Below are 12559 nucleotides of genomic sequence, written 5' to 3'. Positions count from 1 at the left end.
CAGACCTGCATCATAAAGACTCTAAGACTCTTAAATCCCAGAGGCAATGCTGACAGGAAAAATACAGTTATGCTGCTAATTTAGAGGCAACCAAAAGGAAGGGTTTGAGTCGGGGAAGAGCAACAACCCACTCAGAATGTCATAGCTAGACTTTTTGCATGGGAAAATGTGGGTGATCTGGGGAGCTCCAGACAGGCCCAGAGGGAGGATGAGTCCTTTCAGTGGACCTGAGAACATATACAGAGGGTAGACGGAATTCTAGTCCTTGGAGCATAGGTTACAGACCCTATTCCTCCTTATTTTGCAATGAAAGGGGACCTATTTTACCGAGTCACAAAGGGAAGTATGGAGGGGGAATTGATATAGCAACTCCTAGTTCCCAAACCATATTGCCAGAAGGTCATGCAACTAGCACACAGCCACCTTCTAGGGGATTACCTGGGTGAAGAAAAGTCTGAGAGAAAATATTGATGCCATTCTATTGCTGGGCCTACATAAACAGGTCCAGTTGTATTGCCGGTCCTGCCTTATCTACCAACTCACAAAACCTGCCAGCATACGGGGAGCAGCTCTCATACCAATGCCATTATAGCGACCCCTTTTGAGAGGGTGGTCATGGACCTAGTGAGGCCTTTAGATTACTACCTCCACCTTCCTCTATTCCTGATGCCTTTCAACTAGCTTGATCACTCCATTCTTATACTTCACTTTCAATGCATATCCAGCATAGTTCTCTGCTTCAACAGCAGGGGAAAAGAAAAACTGTTACTTCACACATCCAGCAGAGCTCTCTGCTTAAACGGCAGGGAGAAGAAAAAAGGGTTCGCACTCACAAAGCGGGGAGTAGCTGGCTTGTTACGGCGGTTACTACCCCAAACCAAATGTACCTGATACTTCACTCTCGACGCATATCCAGCATGGCTCTCTACTTCAACGGCATCGGAGAAAGACTGATACATCACGAATTTCCAGCATAGCTCTCTGCTTCAACGGCAGGGGAAAAGAAAAACTGATACTTCACGCATATCCAGCATAACTTCAACGGCAGGGGAGAAGAAAAAAGGATTCACACTCACAAAGCGGGGAGTAGCTGGCTTGTCACGGCGGTTACTACCCCAAACCAAATGTGCCTGATACTTCACTTTCGATGCATATCCAGCATAGCTCTCTGCTTCAACAGCAGGGGAGAAGATAAACAACCAATAAGGGCTGTATAACATAATCTGGGTAAAAACAAATAAGCATGGGTGTAGCTTGCTTATTGCGGCGGTTACTACTCCTACTACCTCTAACTAATCAAGCTAGATATTTCACTTGGATGCAGCTCCTCCACCGCTCTCTACATTAATGGCGGGGGTGGAAGGGAATTAGAACCAAGAGCTAAGAGAAACAGATAAGTATGGGAGAAGAAATGAGGGAAGCTTGCTGGGCAGACTGGATGGGCCATTTGGTCTTCTTCTGCCGTCATTTCTATGTTTCTATGTTTCTATGAAATAAGTACATCCTGGACATCCTTGACTATACTATGAAATATCCAGAGACAGTATCTGTATGGAATATAAAGACCCAGATGGTGGCAACAGCCCTAATCAAGAATTTTTCATGCCTGGAGCTGCCCAAGGAGAATCTGATGGATCAGAGGACCCCATTCATGTCTAAGGTAATGAAACAACTCTGCATCTTACTCAAGGTAAAAACTCTTCATACTTCGATGTATCATCCACGGAGCACTTCAATCAAATGCTCAAGCAAATGTTAAGGAAATTTGTAGATGAAGGTAGCAAGAACTGGGACTCGTTGCTACCCTATGTGCTGTTTGCAATCTGCAAAGTACCCCAGAACTCATTGGAGATTTGCTCTTTTGAGTTGCAGTATGGGAGGAGACCGAGAGGAATCTTGGGCATAGCTCATGAGACTTGGGAAGACAAGGAGAGCCCCAGACAAAACCTCATTGACTACATTCTCCAGGTGGCTTCATTGACTATTACCGAAGCCTATGCCTACAGTCATCCCATGGTCCAAAGAGTGTTCCAGCCAGGAAACTGAATCCTTGTCCTCCTTCCATCTTTGAAAAGCAAGTTGTTAGCCCATTGGCAAGGGCCTTTTGAAGTTTTGGAAAAAACAGGGTCCATGGATTACAAAATAGCCCAGCCAGATAAATGGAAGAAACCTCAAATTTACCATGTAAACCTTCTGAAGAAGTGGGTTGCACAGGTGTGCAGAGTGGTTCAAAAAGAAGAGTTTGATCCAGAGGTTAGAACTGAAGTGGACCAAACCCAAAATCTTTTCAGAGAGAAACTCTTCACCACACAGACAGCTGACTTAAATCAGCTGGTGGAGCAAAACAAGGAGATCTTCTTGAACCTACTAAGTTGAACCCGCCTGGTGCAGCAAGTTATCATTATGCCTCCTCACACAGCAATGACCCTATTTGATTTCCAAGGCCTGTTGCCACATCATTTAGAATGCAGTTAAGTAAATGTTCTGGCTCAGAGTTATTGAGGAGTCTAACAGTGTCTAGTCCTCACCTATAGTGTTGATGCCAAAGCTAGATGGGAGCATAAGGTTCTGCATTGACTTTAAAAAGGTTAATAAGGTCTCAAAACTCGACACATACCCAATACCTTGAGTGGATGAGCTGACTGAGCATCTGGGATCAACCCAGTTCATTTCTACCTTGGACTTTACAAAAAGGTATTGGCATGTGCCTCGTACACCAGCAGCAAAGGAGAAACTGCATTCTAGATGCCAGGTAGACTTTTCCAGTTTATTGTCTTCCCTTTTGGACTCCATGGTGCCTTCACAATGTTTCAGCATTTGGTTGGCTGCCTGCTCCACCCACATCAAGGATACGCAGCCACCTACTTGGATGACATTGTGATGTACAGCCCAGATTGGAAGATACATCTAAGCCAAATCCAGGCCCTGTTAACAAGTCTGTGGAAAGCAGGATTAATGGCCATCCTTGGGAGGCCAAGAATTCCAGTACCTTGGCTACACCTTTGCGAAGGTGAAGGCCCACCCACAGTCCCGTAACATTGATGCAATCTCTCAGGTGCCAGTCCTACAAATGAAAGCAAAAATGAGAGCTTTCCTAGGCCCTACAGGGTATTACAGGATGCTTATACCCAATTATTCAGAGAAGGTGGCACCACTCACAAGATTTTTGTTGAAGAAAGCACCAGAAAAGGTCCAATGGCCAGCGGAGGCCATTGGCCAGCAGAGGTCAAATGGCCAGCAGAGGAGGCTCTGATAGAGACATTATGCTCTAAACCAGTCTTATAAATCCAGACTTCACTGAACCTTTCATGGTGCAGACCAATGCCTCAGAGGTATTCCTGAGAACAGTCTTAATTCAAGAGAAGGATGCTTCAATTGAAAACTGATGCCAAGGGAGAGGAATTACTCAATTATCGAGAAGAAAGCCTTGGCAGTCAAGTGGGCCTTAGAAGCTTTTTGGTACAACCTGTTAGGACGGCAGTTCTCACTCGTGATGGATCAGCAACTGCTTGTATGGATAAATAGAAACAAGAAATCCAATGATGAGATGGTTCCTGTTCCTGAAGCCCTTCAATTAGATGATCTGACATAGGGCAGGAAGAGAAAAAAAAACAAATGTACAATTCCAGTCTAGAAAGGTGTCCCTAGTGAAGGCAGGCACTCATCCCGGGAAGGCTGAGCTAAGGGGGAACGTATTTGAAGGAGTCTACAGGAAACTCCCTCAAACTACCTTAAGGGACTGGCCACAACTATCTGGCCTGGTCCTCCTTAAGGACCACCCCCATAAGGGATTCTGGGTGAAGGGAGGCTCCCCTCAACCTACTATACAGAGTCAGGTCTCAGAAAGGCTAGAGAGGCTCTGGTAAGCAGGCAGGAAGCCAGCAAATGTCTAGATTTGCAAGATGAGTAGTTTTCTTTGTGTTTTGTTTTGCACTGTAAATAAAATTGTATATAAAGAAATATAATTATGTATCATTACATAAGCCTGCTACCATACTTGCTTACAGTAATCACTTTATTACCATAGCGTCTCTATGGTGATTGTTTTAGAACCTTGAGTAGATTTTTTCTCAGAAACAGATGGACATTCTTTTTTATCAACCCCATTCAGAAAACCCAAAATGAATATTAATAAAACCAACAAAACGAAACCCAAAAATCTCAGATCAAACCCAGAACTTGTCCAAATTCACCTCATCCCAGTGGAATACCACTATGAGAAGTCCAGCACTGCTCAAAACACCCACAAAATGGGTGAAATACCACTCCTTACTCTTCAAAGATACTTTTTGGAGGTTCTGAATATTTCCCTATATTTAATTCCTACTATTGACAAAGTCTTTTTTCTACCTAATCTGGAACTGACTGCATTTTTAGAATCATCTGATTATGAGTTTGTGGAGAGATTAACATTGCTTGTGCCTTTATTTTCTGAAAATGATTTAAGTAATATTATGGAGTGTTATTTTCAACATATGTGTTGAGGTCCTGAAGTGGATCCTTGGACGGACCGGCGAAGAGAGACGGTCGGGAGGCAGACACGCACAGCCGGAGACGAATCTTCACCTGGAAACCTGTGACCCCCCCAGAGGAGCTGTTGGAGCCCGGGTCGCTAGGGCTTAGGTGGCTTCGTCCTGGAAGCCTGAGGTCCCCCCAGGAGGAGCCCGTAGGTACCCAGACCGCTGGGACTTAGAGCGGCTGGTGGTGGAAGAAGACCCGGAGCGGATCAGGATCTGGACAGGCTACAGAAGTCAGAAGCGCGGGGACAGAACGAGGTCAGGACAGGCAGCAGAAGTCAGAAGCGTGGAGACGGACCGAGGTCAGGATACCGGATCAGGCAAGCAAGCAGGAGAAATCAGGAATAGGCAGGCAGGAGCAGGAAAACAGGTACCGGCAGGCAGGGTCAGGAACGCTGGAACAGGCAGGCAGGATCAGGAACACTGGAACAGGCAGGCAGGATCAGGAGCGTCGGGACAGGCAAACAGGAACGGCAACTTGACTCAAAGAGTGACCGTGTTGCAAGGCAAGGCAGGAAGGGCTGTTGCCGGTTTAAATCCCCCGCCGGCGTCTGACGTCAGAAAGAGGGCGGTTCAGCACTTCCGGGTGCTGGACCTACAAAGAGTCGGGCCTCGCGCACGCGTTCCCCTGCAGGGGAAGAAGTCATCCTCGGGTCTCGGCGGCGTCTCCCTCGTGGAGACGTCGCTGCCATGCGGCCTGGTAGGCCTCGGATCCCGCAGCTCGCGGCACGGCAGGGGGGCCTTGAGAGCAGGTAAGGACCCGGTCGCTAGCTTAGCGACCAGGACCGCAACAGTACCCCCCCCTTTTACGCCCCCTCCGCAGGGGTCCAGGTTTCCCGGGGTTGTCCTGGTGAAATTGGGCCAGCAGAGACTTGTCCAGGATATTCCGGGCAGGTTCCCAAGAGTTCTCTTCGGGTCCGCACCCCTCCCAAGCCAGAAGATACTCCCAGCGGCGGCTATGGAAGCGCACATCCAGTACTTCTCGTACCTGGTAAGTAGGTTGCTCGGTTGGGGAGGATGAAACTGCGTCCGTTGTCGGTCGATGGAAGCGAGAGAGTGTCACAGGCTTCAACAGCGATACGTGAAACACGTTGTGTATGCGCAGAGACGAGGGTAGACGGAGTCTGTAGGATACCAAGCCTATTCGTTCGGCCACTTGAAAGGGGCCGCAGAATCTAGATGCCAACTTACGAGACTGTGCTGGCAGGTGGAGGTTCTTAGTGCTCAACCAGACCTTGGTACTGGGTTGGAATATGGGTGCCGGACGTCGGTGGCGGTTGGCACATTTTTGTGCCCTTTCAGCGGCTGTAGAGAGCCGTTGCTGGATGACTTTCCGAAGACGGTGAAGTTGATGAGCTACTGTCTGCGCCGCTGGTGAAGGAACGGTGATAGGAACAGGCACTGGTGGCCTCAGGTGGCGCCTGAAAACCGTCTGGAATGGGGACTGCCCGGTAACCAAGTGGGTGTGGTTATTATAAGCGAACTCGGCCCATGGGAGAAGAGACACCCAGTTGTCTCTCTTCTCGGAGATGAAGCTCCGGAGGAAAGTCTTTAGCGAACGGTTCATCCGTTCGGTTTGCCCATTACTCTGAGGGTGAAATGCGGTGGACAAGTTTAGTTGTACCCCAAACTTCTTACAGAGGGTGCGCCAATACCGAGCAGTGAATTGTGGACCCCTGTCGGATACTATGCTTTGCGGGAGACTGTGGGCCCGGAAGATGTGCTGCGTGAACAGGAGCGCCAACTCAGGTGCCGACGGAAGTTTGGGTAGAGGTACCAGATGAACCATTTTTGAGAAACGATCAACAGTGACCCAGATCACGGTGTTACCCTCTGAGGGCAGTAAGTCCACCACAAAATCCGTGGCAATGTGGGTCCACGGTTCAGTGGGTATAGGTAGCGGCTGCAAGAGGCCCCAGGGTTGGCAGCTGAGGGGCTTCTGCCCAGCACATACCGGACACGGGTCTACGTACAGACGTACATCTTGCCGCACTTTGGGCCACCAGTAATAGCGGTTTAGAAGGTCGAGAGTCCTCACGCTGCTGACGTGGCCCCCGGAGAGGGAGTCATGAGCCCACCCAAGGACTTTTCTGCGATCTCTCCAAGGAACAACCACTCTCCCTTGCGCGGACACCATGGTGCTGGCTAAATTGATCTTTGCTGGATCGATGATGTACTGAGGAGAAGCCTCCTTTTCCTGAGGATGTCATTACGGGATAGGGCATCTGCCCGAATGTTTTTTGATGCTGGGCGATATTTGAGGATGAATTCGAAACGGCTGAAGAATAGTGACCAGCGAGCTTGTCTGGGGTTGAGTTGTTGGGCTTGATTCAAGAATTCCAAATTTTTATGGTCGGTATAGACCGTGACAGGGTGATTAGCCCCCTCCAGCCACTGTCTCCATTCCTCAAACGCTAACTTGATTGCTAGCAACTCCTTGTCTCCTATCCCGTAGTTACTCTCGGCTGGGGTAAACTTCTTGGAAAAATAGGAGCAAGGTAGTAGATGCTCGAAGCTAGAGTTCTGGGAAAGGACCGCCCCCACGGCAATATTGGAGGCGTCCACTTCCACGAAGAAAGGTCGTGACGGGTCCGGGTGGCGTAGGCAGGTGTCCATGAGGAAGGCCTCCTTTAAGTCCACGAATGCTCTACAGGCTTCGGTAGGCCATACTCGGGCGTCCGGCCCTTCCTGATTAGTGTGGTTAGAGGTGCTACCAGCCGGGAATACTGTGGTATGAAGTGCCGGTAGAAATTTGCGAATCCCAAAAAGCGCTGCAAAGCCTTTAGGGCCACCGGCCGGGGCCAGCTCTTGATGGCCAATACCTTACTGGGGTCCATACGAAAACCTGTCGCCGAGACAATATACCCTAAAAATGACAACGACTCTTGTTCAAAGAGGCACTTCTCAAATTTTGCGTACAGGTGATGGTCTCGAAGGATCTGGAGTACTTGCCGGACCTGTCGCCGGTGGGAGGCCAAATCTTGAGAGTAAATAAGGACGTCATCCAGGTACACGATTACGCAGGAGTGCAATAGTTCTCACAGGATCTCGTTCATTAGGTGTTGGAACACAGCTGGGGCGTTGCATAATCCGAATGGCATGACCAAGTACTCGTAGTGTCCGTCCCGGGTGTTGAAAGCAGTCTTCCATTCATCCCCGGGACGGATTCGGACCAGATTGTAGGCACCCCGTAAGTCCAACTTGGTAAATACTCGTGCTCCCTGGAGTTTGTCTAGTAGCTCAGGAATTAATGGAAGTGGGTAGCGATTCTTTCTGGTAATGGCATTAAGTCTGCGGTAATCTATACAGGGCCTCAGGACCCATCCTTTTTGGCTACAAAGAAGGAGCCTGCACCTGCGGGAGACTTCGATGGACAGATGAAGCCCTTGGCGAGATTCTCGGAGATGTAGTCCGACACGGCCCAAGTCTCGGGTTGAGACAGGGGATACACTCTTCCCCGAGGTGGAGTCGCACCGGGAAGCAGCTCAATCGCGCAATCGAAAGGGCGATGTTGGGGTAAGAGTTCCGCCTTCTCTTTAGAAAATACATCGGCGAAGTCCGCATACTGAGTCGGAAGCAGAGGTCCGGTGTGTGCCAGTGGAATTTGTTGCACCCTCCAGGGTCTGATGCAGGACCAGAAACATTGGGAGCTCCATCGGGTGATTTGAAATTCATCCCACCAGATCACGGGGGTGTGTTGCTGGAGCCAGGGCAGCCTGAGAACCACCGGGTGTACGGACTTCTCCAGAATCAGGAACGAGATCTCCTCAGTATGTAGCAATCCGGTCTGGAGGATAAGCGGAGCTGTAATGGTAGAGATGCTGCTGGGCAGCGGCATACCCTGAATCGAGGTGACCCGTAAGGGCGGTTCCCGAGGTTGTGTGGAGAGTTGGAGCTGATGCACTAGTTCCTGCGTGATAAAGTTCCCTCCAGCTCCAGAATCGATGAGGGCTTGCGTATTGAATGAACCGCCCGGGTATCTTAGGTTATAGGTACTATACATTGAGGAGCAGCATTGAGGCAGCCTAGGAGACACTCCTCCCTCACTCCTAGGCGCGGGAGTTTTCCGCCCATTCCTTGCACTGGGACAGGAAATGTCCTTTACCACCGCTGTAAAGGCATAGTCCCAGAGTACGGCGGCGTCACTTCTCTTCAGGAGACAAGGAGGTCCTTCCTAGTTGCATGGGTCCTTCCTAGTTGCCGAGTCCTCCACGGTGGGTTCCACTGTGGAGGACTCGGAGGGAGCGCTGGTGCTAAGGGGGCCCGGAGTCAGCGGCCTGGAGAAGACCGGGGCCAGGGGAGCGATTCGCCATGGAGGGCGTCCCTCCTTCGCCCTTTGTTGAAGGCGGCGATCAATGCGCCCTGCTACCTCGATGAGAGCATTGAGGTCTTCCGGGAGGTGGCGAGCAGCCAGCTCGTCCTTTATCCTAGCTGCCAGGCCTTCCAGGAAGATGCCTCGGAGGGCATGGTCTCGCCAGCCGACCTCCAGTGCTAGCGTGCGGAATTCCAGCGCATAGTCAGCCAGAGTTGGCGTTCCCTGCCGGAGCTGGAGCAACTCTGACGTCGCCGAGGTCTGGCGTGCAGGCTCATCGAAGGCCAACTTGAAGTCCTCCATGAACCTGTTCAGGTTACTCAGGACAGGGTCATTCTTCTCCCACATGGGAGATGCCCAGTTCAGTGCCCGACCGTCCAACAGCGAAAAGATATAGGCCACCTTGACAGCGTCCATAGGGAACTGGTTGGGCAACAAGGCGAACTGCACGAAGCACTGATTCAAAAAGCCGCGGCACACCTTGGGATCCCCAGCGAAACGTGAGGGTGCCGGAAGCTGAGTGGGAGTGTGGAACGTTACCACCGGAGCAGGTGCAGGAGCTGGTGCTGGTGCGGGTGTGGGTGCAGGGGGTTCGGCGTCCATGCGGGTAGCCAGCCGTTCCACGGTGGCTGCCAACGAATCCAATACCTGCTGTTGCAGCACCAGGCGCTGAGCAAGTCCTGGGATGGCCTGAAGGCCGGCGAGGTCTGCCGAATCCATGGCCTTGCAAACTGTTGAGGTCCTGAAGTGGATCCTTGGGCCGACCGGCGAAGAGAGACGGTCGGGAGGCAGACACGCACAGCCGGAGACTAATCTTCACCTGGAAACCCGTGACCCCCCTAGAGGAGCTGTTGGAGCCCTGGTCGCTAGGGCTTAGGTGGCTTCGCCCTGGAAGCCTGAGGTCACCCCAGGAGGAGCCCGTAGGGACCCAGACCGCTGGGACTTAGGAGAGCGGCTGGCGGTGGAAGAAGACCCGGAGCGGACCAGGATCTGGACAGGCCACAGAAGTCAGAAGCGCGGGGACGGACCAAGGTCAGGACAGGCAGCAGAAGTCAGAAGCGTGGAGACGGACCGAGGTCAGGATACCGGATCAGGCAAGCAAGCAGGAGAACTCAGGAATAGGCAGGCGGGAGCAGGAAAACAGGTACCGGCAGGCAGGGTCAGGAACGCTGGAACAGGCAGGCAGGATCAGGAACACTGGAACAGGCAGGCAGGATCAGGAGCGTCGGGACAGGCAAACAGGAACGGCAACTTGACTCAAAGAGTGACCGTGTTGCAAGGCAAGGCAGGAAGGGCTGGTGCCGGTTTAAATCCCCCGCCGGCGTCTGACGTCAGAAAGAGGGCGGTTCAGCACTTCCGGGTGCTGGACCTACAAAAGGTCGGGCCTCGCGCGCACGCGTTCCCCTGCAGGGGGAGGAGTCATTCTCGGGTCTTGGCGGTGTCTCCCTCGTGGAGACGCCGCTGCCATTGTGGAGACGCCGCTGCCATCCCTCGTGGAGACGCGCGGGATCCGAGGCCTGGTAGGCCTCGGATCCCGCGGCTCGCAGCACGGCAGGGGGGTCTGGAGAGCAGGTAAGGACCCGGTCGCTAGCTTAGCGACCGGGACTGCAACAATATGAACAAACTATGGGCCAAATCATTAGAGTTTTCCCTGACTTAGCTAGAGCAACACAGGAAAGGAGGAAGGGTTAACTGGCATTGCACCAGGAAACTCTGTGCCATAGGAGCTACCTTTCTGTTGTGGTATCCTTGCAAATGCGTTAAGTTTCAACAACATTGTTATGTACTTTTTGCTTCTAGTCCCCTTGATGTGGTATATTTAATATACCCCTTGATGTGGTATATTATACTTTTTACTCTTTATACTTTCCCTCAGTTGCAACATATATTTCCCCTGTTATATGTAAACCGATGTGATATGCTTATGAACGTCGGTATAAAAAAAGTTGTTAAATAAATAAATAAATAAATAAATAAATATATATATATATATATATATATAATTAGACAATCTTTATATTATGTATGCAGGATATTATGTATGCAGGATATAATATCTGTTTATGCAATGGCATGTTCTTCTTGTCTTTAGATTTCCTTTGTTTACATTTCAGCCTCTCTCTTAATGATTATGGACTAAAGAGATTAACATTTTTTTTCTTTCTTAATATATTCTTATTTTTGTTTCTCTAATCGTGTTATTTGAACAAGGTAGATACTTTGTTTAAAATTTAAAATTCAATAAACACAAAGTTTAAAAAAACCCCACCCATTAAGACCTGGATTTTCTTAGAGAATCCGGCGGTAACGGGGGGCGAAGCGGGGGTGGGGGGGGGGGGTGCCTGTGAAAACCGGCAGCGATCGCACCTCCACAGTGCGATCGCTGCCGCCTTTCGCACCCAATAGCGCCATCATAAAAGGTGGTGCTATTGGGCGAGCTACTGGCAGCAAAAAGGGTTCTGACCTTTTCACAGCCAGCGAAGTTTCCACCGCGCCCGCCCCGATGACGCCCTGACTCCTCTTCTGGGGCCCACTCCGCCCCGACTTTCCCCCAATCTAGCTATCGTATATTTAAAAAGTCCCTTTTCGCGTGTGATAAGCTACGAAAATAACCCCCTAAGCCACTAGAAATATCTTCAAAAGTACCTATACCCACAATTTGGAAATGACAATATTTTATCCCAAAATAAGGATCTAAGAGGAATTTCCACCACCTCCGTGCATGTTCACAACTTTACTTTTCTAAAGTGTTCTGACCACTTTTAAGCCCCGGTTACCCTCCGTGGAGAATGGGTCAAATTTTCTTAAGAACATCACTTTTAATCCAAAGCCCTGGTTTCATTCAGGTCATCTGTCCCTCTTTACCTGACAACAACCAGAAAATTATAAAAATTAATTAATTTTAAGGTGTTTTTATGCAATTTTCTCTCTGATGGTACCAGGTTTGCCAATGTGCTTTTCGGTGTGTGAAACTCAGTAGGGAGCTTTTCCTCAGGCTCCCTATCTGAATCACTGTTACGGTTCTGGCCACGAGCGCCGCGACCAGACCCTTACCTCCGTGTTCCTGGACCTGTTCCCGCTTCTGTTGGCCTAGTTCGCGGCCTGTTCGGGGGCGTCCCCGCAAGGGCCGCACCGCCGGGAAGCCTCTTATGGACACCCTGCATCTAGGCACGCGCGCGCGCCACTTGGGCGCTTTCCTAGGCCGTTTCCCGCCAGTGGGGACTCCGCCCAGTTGCTGACGTCAGATGCCGCGGCCTTGATAAGCCGGCTGCGGACACTCAGTCTTGGCCTTGCAACGGGCTACCAACCGGTTCCCTGTTGCTCCGTGCCCCGGAGTGAGCTGCCTTGGAACTCGCTCTGTTCCTGCTTGCTGCTACAGTACCTGCTTGGTTCCTGCTTGCCTGCTACAGTACTTGCTTGGTTCCTGCTTGCCTGCCTCAGTTCCTGCCTGGTTCCAGTACCTGAGTCTTGCTACAGTTCCTGCCTGGTTCCAGTACCCGAGTCTTGCTACAGTTCCTGCCTGGTTCCAGTACTCGAGTCTTGCTACAGTTCCTGCCTGGTTCCAGTACCCGAGTCTTGCTACAGTTCCTGCCTGGTTCCAGTACCCGAGTCTTGCCACTGTTCCTGCCTGGTGCCAGTACCCGAGTCTTGCTACAGTTTCTGCCTGGTTCCAGAAATTAACACCTGCATTATGGAAATCAAACAGTAACAGCCCTACCTATGAAAAGGC

The sequence above is a fragment of the Rhinatrema bivittatum genome, chromosome 1 (genome assembly GCF_901001135.1).
Source record: "Rhinatrema bivittatum chromosome 1, aRhiBiv1.1, whole genome shotgun sequence".
Lineage (NCBI taxonomy): Eukaryota > Metazoa > Chordata > Amphibia > Gymnophiona > Rhinatrematidae > Rhinatrema > Rhinatrema bivittatum.
Note: the sequence above shows the minus strand (reverse complement) of the source record.